The following is a 13,769-nucleotide window of genomic DNA, read 5'->3' as shown; positions in this document are numbered from 1 at the left end:
CATGGCCTGGATACTACAAGTACACCCCCTGGCCTGGATACTAGTCTATCTCCTGTTTCCATAGGGTCAATCAGCTTGATGTACAAGTACACCCCCTGGCCTGGATACTACAAGTACACCCCCTGGCCTGGATACTACAAGTACACCCCCTGACCTGGATACTAGTCTATCTCCTGTTTCTATAGGGTCAAGCAGCTTGATGTACAAGTACACCCCCTGGCCTGGATACTACAAGTACACCCCCTGGCCTGGATACTAGTCTATCTCCTGTTTCTATAGGGTCAATCAGCTTGATGTACAAGTACACCCCCTGGCCTGGATACTAGTCTATCTCCTGTTTGTATAGGGTCCATCAGCTTGATGTAGAAGTACACCCCATGGCCTGGATACTACAAGTACACCCCCTGGCCTGGATACTAGTCTATCTCCTGTTTCTATAGGGTCAATCAGCTTGATGTACAAGTACACCCCCTGGCCTGGATACTACAAGTACACCCCCTGGCCTGGATACTACAAGTACACCCCCTGGCCTGGATACTACAAGTACACCCCCTGGCCTGGATACTACAAGTACACCCCCTGGCCTGGATACTACAAGTACACCCCCTGGCCTGGATACTACACGTACACCCCCTGGCCTGGATACTAGTCTATCTCCTGTTTCTATAGGGTCAAGCAGCTTGATGTACAAGTACACCCCCTGGCCTGGATACTACAAGTACACCCCCTGGCCTGGATACTACAAGTACACCCCCTGGCCTGGATACTACAAGTACACCCCCTGGCCTGGATACTAGTCTATCTCCTGTTTCTATAGGGTCAATCAGCTTGATGTACAAGTACACCCCCTGGCCTGGATACTACAAGTACACCCCCTGGCCTGGATACTAGTCTATCTCCTGTTTCTATAGGGTCAATCAGCTTGATGTACAAGTACACCCCCTGGCCTGGATACTAGTCTATCTCCTGTTTCTATAGGGTCAAGCAGCTTGATGTACAAGTACAGCCCCTGGCCTGGATACTACAAGTACACCCCCTGGCCTGAATACTACAAGTACACCCCCTGGCCTGGATACTACAAGTACACCCCCTGGCCTGGATACTACAATACACCCCCTGGCCTGGATACTACAAGTACACCCCCTGGCCTGGATACTACAAGTACACCCCCTGGCCTGAATACTACAAGTATACCCCCTGGCCTGGAAACGAGTATATCTCCTGTTTCTATAGGGTCAATCAGCTTGATGTAGACTAGTGTCCTGTCCAGGGGGTATACTTCTATCTCCTGTTTCTGTAGTGTGAGGCAGCTTGATGTACAAGTACACCCCCTGGCCTGGATACTAAAAGTACACCCCCTGGCCTGGATACTACAAGTACACCCCCTGGCCTGAATACTACAAGTACACCCCCTGGCCTGGAAACTAGTCTATCTCCTGTTTCTATAGGGTCAATCAGGTTGATGTAGAAGTATACCCCCTGGACAGGATACTAGTCTATCGCAGAGCCTTATCCCCAATCTATCTCCTTAATGCTGAGTGCCAGACAGAGATGCATCGGGTCGTATTTTTTACAGTCTTTGGTATGACTCGGCCGGGGATTGAACTCCCAAACTTCCCCACAAGGCCACCGAGTTGGGGGTTATACATCGGTACGCGTAATACACTTTCCATTTGCCAGCATCCTACTTAACTAAACCAGATGTGTGGGTGAGCATGTGTCTCGGTGTGTGTCTGTGTGTCTCTGTGTGTTTGTGCATGTTTGAAGAACTGTTGAGTCTAGATCCTATGTAAATCAAAGCGATTAAAGTCGAGGCAGAATATGTTCAGCGCCTTCATAAGGTGTTCATACCCTTTGACTTATTGCACACTTTCTTTTGTTACAGCCTGAATTCAAAATGGATTCAATTGATTTTCTTCTCTCACCCATGTACACACAATACCCCATAATGACAAAGTAAAAACATATTTTTAGAAAATGTAGCAAATTTAAGGGAAATTAAATACAGAAATATAAGTATTCACACCCCTGAGTCAATACTTTGTAGAAGCACCTTTGGCAGCAATTAGAGCTGTGAGTTTTTTGGGCAAGTTTCTAAGAGCCTTCCACACCTGGATTGTGCAACATTTGCCCATTATTCTTTTCAAAATTCTCCAAGCTCTGTCAAATTGGTTGTTGATCATCACTAGACAACCATTTTCATTCCTTGCCATACATTTTCAAGTAGATTTAAGTCAACATTGTAACTTGGCCACCCAGGAACATTCACTGGCTTCTTGGTAAGCAACTCCAGTGTAGATTTGGCTTTGTGTTTTAGGTTATTGTCCTGCTGAAAGGTGAATTCATCTCCCATCTCCTGGTGTAAAGCAGACTGAACCAGGTTTCCTCTAGGATTTTGTCTGTGCTCAGCTCAATTCTGTTTATTTTTTATCCTGAAAGACTCCCCAGTTCTTAACGATGACAAGCATACCCATAACATGATGCAGCTACCACTATGCTTGAAAATATGGAGAGTGGTACTCAGCAGAGGCGTCAGGTGGATATGGCAGAGAATGGCAGTCACCATACCCTAGCTCAACACCAACAATTTAAAATAGGCTAATAAAATATTTCCAATAATTTTGACTTTAGGACCATGTGAATGAATGCCTGGGAGTGGGAGGGAATGTTGTTTGTATGACTGGCTGGCTTTTTGGAGTGCAGAGATCTGTATATAATGACAAGATGCTTGTCTCCGCCCTAACAATGGTAGTCATTGTCCCAAAGGCGGGAAGGCAGGTGTCAAGTTTAGGTCCAAAATAAGCCTATTGAAAAGCATTGGGCTTATTTTGGACAGATTTTGGCAAGAGGGAAACCTTTCACTTCGCCTCTTTGTATCTGTGAAGAGTGCATCGACACAGCTGCAAGGAACAGCTGGACCTTTTCAAAACACATTGCAGAGATAACTAAAAATGGCTGTAATAGATAGCATTGGCTAGGCAACTGCTATTTGACTTGACTTGATTCTGGGCTCCCGAGTGACGCAGCGGTCTAAGGCACTGCATCTCAGTGTAAGAGGTGTCACTACAGTCCCTGGTTCAAATCCAGGCTGTATCACATCTGGCCGGGATTGGGAGTCCCATAGGGCGGCGCACAATTGGCCCAGCGTCGTTCAGGTTTGGTTGGGGTAGGTCGACAATGTAAATTAAGAATTTGTTCTTAACTGACTTGCCTAGTTAAATAAATAATAAAACTATCATTTTAATCCCGGAGCTGAGTCAGTGCAGAGCAGGCAGCTAATTTTTGTATGACGTGTTTGTTAAATTTGAAGTCCCCTATAGGGCTGTGGCGGTCACAAACTTTTGTCATCCAGTGATTGTCAAGCAAATAATTGTCGGTCTCACATTAACCGTTAATTATCATAAACACATTTAGCATCTCCTGGTTTCCACACGTAGCCTACAAGCCACTGATGAAGACCTTGTGAACATCTACATTTTAAAAAGTCTAATAAATCCATGTAATATAGCCTACACCATTACAATAAATCCATGTAATATAGCCTACACCATTACAATAAATCCATGTAATATAGCCTACACCATTACAATAAATCCATGTAATATAGCCTACACCATTACAATAAATCCATGTAATATAGCCTACACCATTACAATAAATCCATGTAATATAGCCTACACCATTACAATAAATCCATGTAATATAGCCTACACCATTACAATAAATCCATGTAATATAGCCTACACCATTACAATAAATCCATGTAATATAGCCTACACCATTACAATAAATCCATGTAATATAGCCTACACCATTACAATAAATCCATTATTTCTTTAGACAGGTCTAAAGAAGCATGATATGAAGAAAATATAGTCTATTTCAGAAGAACAGAATAACATACTCTGAGTTGTCCTTATGTTAGGTCCTCATCTGGCTATGCCAAATGGCTGTGGGCTACACTAGTTCATTTAGCAGACACAATTATTTTATAGTATGAAGAATACAATTGAACAAAGCTGAATAAAATGGAAAGGATATTTTCTACAAATGATTTGAGGGAGTGTGCACATGCATGCGGCTATTCTGTGTTGAGGAGTGAACAAAGAAATAGGAATTAGGTAATAGGAGTTATTAATGCAACTTTAGTTGTTCTACAAACACTGGGCTATATGTTTAGATTTTTAAGGCTGCATGATGCGAATCTAATGATGATTTGAAATAAGTCACTTGAAAGGTATGAGCTCTGCTTTGTTTTTTTGCTCAGGCTGTACATACTACATCAGTCACTCATTCACAATTTGACAAACACTTGATAATGCCTAGAATTTCACAGCGCCATCCCATTTGTGTGGCAGTTATGCACCCTAAAAAAATGCATGCCTTTTGCGGCCAGTGACCATTGTACCCTTCTCCGTGAGTGCTACGTGCTCAATCATGTGATCGGGTCTCACAGGCTACAAGTGAAGACAGACACATCCAGGACTGAACTGCGAGTGTCCTTATCCAATTCCGAGGTGCATATTGAAGATATTGGAAGAACTGTTCACATTTACTTTTCTTCAGCCATCAATTTTCTAGTTCCCATAGTACAAAGTTGAACCTATTCTATTCTGTGAGATAAATAAATATTCCAAACATAGTCTGGTACAGTTGTGGGATGAGATCCCAAATTAATTCAACCACTAGCGTATAAAAAAACACTTTTTTGCACAATGTGGCTGATGCAACAGATCAGAACGTTTAGCTTATAATGTTGCTAAACTATTTTGCTACTGTATTTCTTCACATTATAAGTGCAGCAATGCGCACATGGTAATAGGCTATTAAAAACTTTTATTTTTATTTTTTTACCCATGTACCAATAGATTCCCTTCTTTGCGAGGCACTGGAAAACCTCCCTGGTCTTTGTGTTTGAATCTGAAATTCACTGCTCGACTGAGGGACCTTACAGATAATTTTACTGTGTGGGGTACAGAGATGAGGTAGTCATAAACAAATCATGTTAAACACTATTACTGCACACAGAGTCCATGCAACTTATTATGTGACTTGTTAAGCACATTTTTACTCCTGAACTTATTTAGGCTTGGCATAACAAAGGGGTTGAATACTTATTGACTCAAGACATTTCAGCTTTTCATTTTTAATTAATTTGTGAAAATGTTGAAAAACATACTTATTCTTTGACCTTATGGGTATTGTGTTTAGGCCAGTGACCAAAAATCTAGATTTCATCTATTTTTAATTCAGGCTGTAACACAACAAAATGTGGAAAAAGTCCAGGGGTGTGAATAGTTTCTGAAGGCACTGTTTATTGTGTCGTGACCTGGGTGTAAAACATGCTACGAGGTAAAACATGCTACGAGAAGAGAAAAACATTGGAATACTCAATTCAACGACAATACCCACATGAAAAAATACTACAGTTTACTATAGAATACTCCAGTACTTACTATAGAATTATGTAGTAAACTGTAGTATACTATAGAATACTATACAACACACAACAGTATCCCTCTAACATGTGTAGTACTTACTATAGAATATTGTAGTATGCTGTAGAATACTATAGTAATTGCTACGGTATTATCCACATAAAAACACTGAATTAAAAACTGCAGTAATGTCTGCAAAAACACTGAACTTTTTATCAACTATTTTTTTAAATGTTTTATTTCACCTTTATTTAACCAGGTAGGCTAGTTGAGAACACCTTTATTTAACCAGGTAGGCTAGTTGAGAACACCTTTATTTAACCAGGTAGGCTAGTTGAGAACACCTTTATTTAACCAGGTAGGCTAGTTGAGAGCAAGTTCTCATTTACAACTGCGACCTGGCTAAGATAAAGCAAAGCAGTGTGACACAAACAACAACACAGAGTTGCACATGGAATAAACAAACATACAGTCAATAACACAATAGGGAAAAAAGTCTATGTACAGTGTGTGCAAATTAGTAAGATAAGGGAGGTAAGGCAATACATAGGCCATAGTGGCGAAATGATTACAATTTAGCAATTAAACACTGGAGTGATAGATGTGCAGAAGAGGAATGTGCAAGTGGAGATACTGGGGTGCAAAGGAGCAAAAAAATAAAAAATAACAATATGGAGATGAGGTAGTTGGGTGGGCTATTTACAGATGGCAATGATATGTAATCTGCTCTGACAGCTGATGCTTAAAGTTAGTGAGGGAGATATAAGTCTGCAGCTTCAGTGATTTTGGCAGTTCGTTCCAGTCATTGGCAGCAGAGAACTGGAAGAAAAGGCGGCCAAAGTAGGAATTGGCTTTGGGGGTGACCAGTGAAATATACCTGCTGGAGCACATGCTGGTGAGTGTTGTTATCGTGACCAGTGAGCTGAGATAAGGTGGGGCTTTACCTAGCAAAGACTTATAGTTGACCTGGAGCCAGTGGATTTGTCGACGAATATGAAGCAAGGGCCAGCCAACGAGAGCACACAGGTCGCAGTGTTGGGTAGTATATTGGGCTTTGGTGACAAAACGGATGGCACTGTGATAGACTGCATCCAATTTGCTGAGTAAAGTGTTGGAGGCTATTTTGTAAATTACATCGCCAAAGTCAAGGATCGGTAGGATAGTCAGTTTTACGAGGGTATGTTTGGCTGGATGCGTGAAGGATGCTTTGTTGTGAAATAGGAAGCCGATTCTAGATTTAATTTTGGATTGGAGATGCTTACTGTGAGCCTGGAAGGAGAGTTTAGTCAGACACCTAGGTATTTGTAGTTGTCCACATATTCTAAGTCAGAACCGTCCAGAGTAGTGATGCTGGACGGGCGGGAGGTGTGGGCAGTGATCGGTTGAAGAGCATGTGTTTAGTTTTACTTGCATTTAAGAGCAGTTGGAGGCCACAGAAGGAGAGTTGTATGGCATTGAAGCTCGTCTGGAGGTTAGTTAAGTGTCCAGAGCGACATCATTGATCTATACAGAGAAAAGAGTCGGCCTGAGAATTGACCCCTGTGGCACCCCCATAGCGACTGCCAGAGGTCCGGACAACAGGCCCTCCGATTTGACACACTGAACTCTGTCTGAGAAGTAGTTGGTGAACCAGTCGAGGCAGTCATTTGAGAAACCAAGGCTGTTGAGTCTGCCGATAAGAATGTGGTGATTGACAATTTTGAAAGTCTTGGCCAGGTCGATGAATACAGCTGCACAGTATTGTTTCTTATCGATGGCGGTTATGATATCGTTTAGGACCTTGAGCGTGGCTGAGATGCACCCATGACCAGCTCGGAAACCAGATTGCATAGCAGAGAAGGTACGGTGAGATTCGAAATGGTCGGTGATCTGTTTGTTAGCTTGGCTTTCGAAGACATTAGAAAGGCAGGATAGGATAGATATAGGTCTGTAGCAGTTTGGGTCTAGAGTCTCTCCCCCTTTGAAGAGGGGGATGACCGTGGCAGCTTTCCAATCTTTGGGGACGTCAGACGATACGAAAGAGAGATTGAACAGGTTAGTAATAGGGGTTGCAACAATTTCGGCTGATAATTTTAGAAAGAGAGGGTCCAGATTGTCTAGCCCTGCTGATTTGTAGGGATCCAGATTTTGCAGCTTTTTCAGAACATCAGCTATCTGGATTTGTGGGAAGGGGAAATGGGGAGGCTTGGGAAAGTTGCGGTGGGGGTTGCAGGGCTGTTGACAAGGGTATGGGTGGCCAGGTGGAAAGCATGGCCAGCCGTAGAAAAATGCTTATTGAAATTCTCAATTATTGTGGATTTATCATTGGTGACAGTGTTTCCTAGCCTCAGTGCAGTGAGCAGCTGGGAGAAGGTGCTCTTATTCTCCATGGACTTTACAGTGTCGCAGAAATGTTAGGAGTTTGTGCTGCAAGATGCAAATTTCTGTTTTAAAAAGCTAGCCTTTGCTTTCTTAACTGCCTATGTATGTCGGTTCCTAACTTCCCTGAAAAGTTGCATATTGCAGGGGCTATTCGATGCAAATGCCGTACTCCACAGGATGTTTTTGTGCTGGTCAAGTGCAGTCAGGTCTGGAGTGAACCATGGGCTATATCTGTTCCTGGTTCTAATTTTGTTGAAAGGGGCATGCTTATTTAAGATTGTGAGGAAAGCACTTTTAAAGAATAACAGGCATCTTCTTCTGAAGGAATGAGGTCAATATCCTTCCAGGATACTCGGGCCAGGTCAATTAGAACGGCATGCTCGCTGAAGTGTTTTAGGGAGCGTTTGACAGTGATGAGGGGTGGTCATATGACCGCAGCTTCATTACGGATACAAGCAATGAGGCAGTGATCGCTGAGATCCTGGTTGAAGACAGCAGAGGTATATTTGGAGGGCAGGTTGTTTAGAATTATATCTATTGGGGGGCCTGTGTTTATGGATTTGGGGTTGTACCTGGTAGGTTCATTGATCATTTGTGTGAGATTGATGGCATCCAGCTTAGATTGTAGGATGGCCGGGTTGTTAAGCTTGTCCCAGTTTAGGTCACCTAACAGCACGAGCTCTGAAGATAGATGGGTGGCAATCAATTTACATATGTTGTCCAGGGCACAGCTGGGGGCAGAATGTGGTATATAGCAAGCGGCAACGGTGAGAGACTTGTACTATAGTAAACTATAGTAAATACTACAGTTTTTCATTTTCTTATATCCTGCCCATTCCCCTCCCCTTTATACCAATTTGTGCCACCCACAAGTGAGAAAGCTACATGCCAAGTAGACCATATATTGTGTTCCCCCTCCTGGCCGGCCGGCTCCAGAGGCACTTCGACAACATCGGAGTGTACATCAGGCCGGCTTCAGGAAGACATAATCATAATCAACCGTGCTTCTTCACCTGCATTGCTTGCTGTTTGGGGTTTTAGGCTGGGTTTCTGTACAGCACTTTGAGATATCAGCTGATGTACGAAGGGCTATATAAAATAAATTTGATTGATTGATTGAACTACCGACAATATCCTGAGGCTGGCTGAAGATGTTCAAAGAGGGTTCAACAAAAAAGAGGTGATGTTGACTGTCTTCTTCGACATTGAAAATGGGCTCATCTATAGGCTATCGGATACAACTCGCCACTCAGATGGTCAGTCTTTTAAATAGCTTTTTAAATCAGCGGAAGATAGCAGTAATGGTGGGAGAACCCCATTTTTCAGATTCTCTCCATGGGCGGGAGTACCCCAAGGCTCCGCCCTTAGTCCACTACTGTTTTAATGTACGTCTGTGATATTTATTACCCAAGAGAGGGTCAAGTGGCCCAGTTTGCAGACCATATCTGTTATTAGGCCTCCTCCAAAAACTTTACCCACTGCTGGATAAAAGCTACAGAGGAGCATAACAGTGATCGAGCACTCAGCCAATCTGTGGCGGGTCAAGCTCAACACCGCTGAAGACCCAGTGCGTCCTCCTCTCCAGAAACCCCAAAAGAACTAAGCAAGTGCACCTTAAACTGTATGGACAGGCACTCCAGATGACCCCAACGGCTAAGTTCCCTGGGGACACATTTCAAGGAAACATGTTCTGGTGTCCCCACATAGAGTACCTGGAGAAAGCGGGAAGGATACGACTGAACAACCTAAAGCTACTTTGCAGAATAGGAGGAGCCACGCCTGGAACAGCCGTCAGAGTGTACCAGAGCAACATCCAAGTATGCTTCACCAGCCTGGTGTAACGTGGGGAGTTCTGATGTCAGAAAACTTCGGACCATTCAAAGCCTTTGCATCAAGATGGCATACAGACTCCCCACGTACACAAACACACACTGCATACATGACCTTTCAGGACTGAGAACAGTAGAAGAGAGGATGGCTGTCCTGCGGCGCAGGTTTACCCTCTAGTTGGTGGACAATCCATCTCTGAAACCCATGATTCGGGAGGAACAAGCTAACCATCCTCTCTGTGCTTCTTAGCATATCTATCACTTTTAAACCACTTTTAATCCTTTAGAGAGGATATCTGGTGCATTATATTGTGATTTTATCCACTGATACTCCTGCTGATAGGCACTGCAATAGAAGCGGAAAGGAAGGAGAACTCCACCACCCCCTCCCCTCCCTCTGTGCCTTGCCAATCCTGACCTCCACCAAACTGATACATGGACAAGAGGAATAGAAGAGGGCATGAAGCTCTAAGATGTCTGTACCAGTCTCAAAGTTCGTTGTCTCGTCTCTACAGGTTATAGAAAAGAGCAGAAGCTCGAAACTATCCGTTCAGACCCCAGTCCTACCTACCTACTGGTTATAGAAAAAAATCTATAGAATCTATCTATAGGTTATGGAAAATGTACTCTTTTAGCATTTCTCTAGTAGGTTTTCTCAAGGAGAAAGCCTCCACTTCTATGTCAAAGATACTTTAGTCAGCAAAAACACTACAGTGAATACTACAGTAAAGTCAGCAAAAACACTACACTGAAAACTACAGTATTTATACCATAGTATACTATAGTATTATTTCATGTGGGTATGTACCGTATGCTATACATTAGTATCTATGTTTACCTTATGCAATTTAGTGCAATAGTTACATACAGGAGATTGCTTTGTTTATGAAGTTGATATATTGATGGGAGACTGTTACAGAGGAGTGTAAATGCTTTTTTTAGGCTGGATCATGTTGTGTTGTATTGTTGTATGTTTTAATTATGTCATGTACTGATTGTTGCTGCCTTCTTGGCCAGGTCTCCCTTGAAAAAGAGACTCTGGGTCTCAATGTGCTTTTCCTGGTTAAATAAAGGTTAAATAAATAAAACATTTGTTGGCCATGGTTTTATTATTTATCATTTAGAATAATCCAAAATTAGTCTAATGAAAACACAGTTGAGATAATACCACAGGGGAATTGCTTTATGTTTGAAGGCAGTGTTTTTCAGTCTTGGGCTTTGGAATCCACAGGTGGTGCAGAACTTATCAAGGACTTAAAAATGTGTTGACTAGTTGAATACCGGTCTTGAACAAAACACTTTCGAAGAGAATCATACTGTAATTGTATTTCATAGAGAATCATACTGTAATTGTATTTCATAGAGAATCATACTGTAATCGTATTTAATAGAGAATCATACTATAAACGTATTTAATAGAGAATCATACTATAAACGTATTTAATAGAGAATCCTACTAAAAACGTATTTAATAGAGAATTATACTGTAAACTTATTTCATAGAGAATCATATTGTAAACTTATTTCATAGATAATCAGACTATAAACGTATTTAAAAGAGAATCATACTGCAAACGTATTTAATAGAGAATCATACTGTGAACTTATTTCACAGAAAATCATACTGTTACGTTCGTCGTTATGATGAGACCAAGGTGCAGCGTGAGTAGAGTTCCACATAATTTTAATAAACCGAAACTCACTGAACAAAAACAACAAACAACCAAACGAAACGTGCAGCTACTGTCGTGCACTCAGGCAACTAAATCTAGACAAGATCCCACAACACAAATGAGGAAAATGGCTACCTAAATATGATCCCCAATCAGAGATAACGATAAACAGCTGTCTCTGATTGGGAACCATATCAGGCCAACATAGACATACAAAAACTCCTAGACATACAAAAACCCTAGACATACAAAAACTAGAGTACCCACCCTAGTCACACCCTGACCTAACCAAAATATATAGAAAAACAGAGATATCTAAGGTTAGGGCGCGACACATAATGTAAACTTATTTCATAGAGAATCATACTGTAAACGTATTTCTCACTGACATGACAGATGGCTTGATGTTTCAAGGTACTCCATATGTGCTGTCAGTTTTGGAGAGAATCTGGAAGGACCCTTCTCCACCAGTGGTGAAGCTGACAGTTTCTCAAGAACACAGAACTCGGAATTCACAGAATTCTCTGTTATCTCTCCCCTGCCTTACATACCAAATGTGTCTCGCTCCACTCACATTACTAAGAGCTTAGCTACTGTATAGTGAAGGAGCACGTCTAGCTGTAAAGGGAGGGTACTATGGCCGGCATGAATACATGATTTGTATGTTCTCCACAGATATGCCTGTCAATAGTGTGATTCTTTGAGAAACACTTGATGAGTTGTATTCATTTGAATATTCTCCTTTGGAAGTAGATAAGACGAAGAGAGAACAGCTCTCAAACGATTAATTATGTGTGCCTGTACTGTCTTAACAGGCACATGGCAGGGGTGTTTCATGACAGAACTAGCCCTGTATGAAAGCTATGATTCGACTAGCATTTTTGTAGTATCTTCAGACATCTTAGCACCGTGTTCTTAGATACCCCGTCAGATGTGATGGTCCAAATAGAGCACAGTGTCCCCAGTACACCAGAGGGGTTCAGAAGAGCATGGGCATGACGAGGATTTGACAGTATCGCTAAGCACAAAACACTCATTATAGCTTGTCTGATCACAGTTTTGGAGTTAAATACACTCACAAGTCCTCCTTTGCTGCTTTTGGTGAAGCTAGACTAAGGTAGATAAAGTCAATGCATGATCAATACGGTATCTACAGTGCAAACACGCAAACTGTTGAAATATGCATGGGATGTCATCGTTTTGATTGATCATGTCTGGGAAGGTCTGCTGGGGTTTGTTTGACGCTCCCTGCAGGGAAACCAACTGACTTCACTTCATGTAAGGTGATTTCCCCAGGAAAGGTAATCGCTTTAAGCAGATGGTCCATTAGAGGATTCTCAATGCAGCTTTTCTTGTGTAATTGTGTTTGAGCAAACACCAGTCTTTTTGTGAGGCCCGGTGCGGGCCTGTGACAGCTGAGCAACCAGTACGGTAGTAGCACCCATTGTCTTCAAATGTCACCACTTGAGAGTGGAGTACTTATGCAGGCTCATACAATAGATTCACCCCATTAACATCTTTAAAATTGAATACTCGCCGCAGGATTTTAATCATTCAAGGATTACATTTCCATCTTCAAAAGAAAAACATGTATACATTTGCACAAATGTTCATCCGAATGTCATATGTATACACAAGAGATGTTCCCATAATCTTTTGTTGATTCACGTCACATTCAGACACATACAGCTCATTCCTGCGCAATTATTTGAATGAATAATGTAATGCGTTCAGCAATGTAGTTGCTGTGATAGACCTGAAGCTTGTAAATGCTGCAGCACAGTGCCCTGAAACAGTACTGTAGTTGCTGTGATAGACCTGAAGCTTGTAAATGCTGCAGCACAGTGCCCTGAAACAGTACTGTAGTTGCTGTGATAGACCTGAAGCTTGTAAATGCTGCAGCACAGTGCCCTGAAACAGTACTGTAGTTGCTGTGATAGACCTGAAGCTTGTAAATGCTGCAGCACAGTGCCCTGAAACAGTACTGTAGTTGCTGTGATAGACCTGAAGCTCGTAAATGCTGCAGCACAGTGCCCTGAAACAGTACTGTAGTTGTTGTGATAGACCTGAAGCTTGTAAATGCTGCAGCACAGTGCCCTGAAACAGTACTGTAGTTGTTGTGATAGACCTGAAGCTTGTAAATGCTGCAGCACAGTGCCCTGAAACAGTACTGTAGTTGCTGTGATAGACCTGAAGCTCGTAAATGCTGCAGCACAGTGCCCTGAAACAGTACTGTAGTTGCTGTGATAGACCTGAAGCTTGTAAATGCTGCAGCACAGTGCCCTGAAACAGTACTGTAGTTGCTGTGATAAACCTGAAGCTCGTAAATGCTGCAGCACAGTGCCCTGAAACAGTACTGTAGTTGCTGTGAGCTGTTGAAAATATTCAGCAATGCTTTAAACTATAGAAAGGTAATAGGGAAAAAAAACAGATTCAAATAAATGCATACTGTAAGTCTGCTAAATGAC

At 42.1% G+C, this 13,769-nt stretch overlaps 1 protein-coding gene and 1 non-coding gene across 2 annotated transcripts in view; both read left to right on the top strand.

The window, feature by feature from the left end:
* LOC110525094 (glutamate receptor ionotropic, delta-2) overlaps positions 1–13,769 on the top strand; it is a 644,456-nt gene that overhangs the window by 49,522 nt on the left and 581,165 nt on the right.
* On the top strand, positions 10,248–10,300 carry LOC118965106 (U7 small nuclear RNA). The gene has a single exon (XR_005052439.1). It is a non-coding gene; the product is annotated as a U7 small nuclear RNA (small nuclear RNA).

The sequence above is a fragment of the Oncorhynchus mykiss genome, chromosome 6 (assembly GCF_057628025.1).
Source record: "Oncorhynchus mykiss isolate SJ-2025 chromosome 6, ASM5762802v1, whole genome shotgun sequence".
NCBI lineage: Eukaryota > Metazoa > Chordata > Actinopteri > Salmoniformes > Salmonidae > Oncorhynchus > Oncorhynchus mykiss.
Note: the sequence above shows the minus strand (reverse complement) of the source record. Positions and strands in the feature narration are given on the sequence as shown.